Source organism: Grammomys surdaster, unplaced genomic scaffold (genome assembly GCF_004785775.1).
Source record: "Grammomys surdaster isolate TR1022 unplaced genomic scaffold, NIH_TR_1.0 126118, whole genome shotgun sequence".
Lineage (NCBI taxonomy): Eukaryota > Metazoa > Chordata > Mammalia > Rodentia > Muridae > Grammomys > Grammomys surdaster.
In genome coordinates, this window is record NW_021620926.1 from 1,956,472 (window position 1) to 1,957,795 (window position 1,324).

A 1,324-nucleotide genomic window follows, 5' to 3' on the forward strand; every position below is an offset into this window, starting at 1 on the left:
AATTAGGATAGAGGACATTACTGGGATGGAGGCCTGAGTCCAAAAATGATACCACGTACAGGGCAGGCTTCCCTAAAACAAACCGTGTCCCATTCAATGGCACGTTAACAGGACAAAGAGTGATGTTCCCTCATGGTGATCATTGGGGATCTTGGGCACAGAATAGGAAGCCAGGGGGTGCTTCATATGTGGTGTAGAGGCTGTGAGGCCTCCCCATTATAGAGATGAAGCTTTCCTGTGGGCCTCAAAGTCTTCAACACTGTGAAACCTTTCTGTCTGACACTTCTTGTTGCTTTAATTTTTGACCCAAGGCAAAAAAAAAAAAAAATTCACGATCTTGGCTAGACACCATTACTAATTGTTTTTTTGTTTTGTTTTGTTATTTTTTAGTTGTTTGTGTTTTGGTAACCGTGAAGCTTAGAAATACTAACAGAAAAGAGATTTTATTCCAAAATTTAACCAATCCTGAGGCTAATGGAGCAGCAGGAAGAAGAATGATTCACAAGCAGTAGACACAGGGTTTGATATCTGGAGAATGGAGGAGTTATGATCTTTTGAAGAAACTAAGGACAAGAAAGCCCACACTCTAGCAGGATGAACATTGGAGAAGGTAAAACTGTTGGGATGTACCTTAGTCAATGTTCTGTTGCTGTGAAGAGACACCATCATGACAACTCTGACAAAAGAAAAGCATTTAATCGTGGCTGGCTTACAGTTCAACCCATTTGCTGTCACGGTGGGAAGTATGGTGGCACACAGGCAGTCAGACATGGTGCTGGAGAAGAGCTGAGAGTTCTACTTCCAGTTACAGTGCAGACAACAGGAAGAGAAAGACACTGGGCCTGGCTTGAGGGTGCAAAACCCCAGAGCCTACCCCCAGTGACACGCTTCCTCCAACAAGACCACACCTGCTCAACAAGGTCACACCTCCCAACCCATGTCAAGTAGTGCCACTGCCTAATGACCAAGCATTCAACTATAGGAGCCTATGAGGACCATTCCTATTCAAACTGCACAGGATGTCACTGGGATTACTGCCCAGAAACACTGTATGAATAACACCTGTAACCCTGTTAGACTCAATGAAAAGATTTACCCAGTGTTTCGAAAAATATAGATATTTGTCCCTCAGACACAAACTTTGCCCCTAGCATGTGTGTTTTCAGTCGATTCCAGTTTATTAAAACATGAAGTATTATCTATTTTATTGCAAGTCAGAGAAACCAAATGGCAGAATTTGTCACTCATTTGACAACTTCCCACAAACCTTACTTACTACTACACATCTTCTCTATTACAGATCGCTAAGAATTTGCCATTTTCA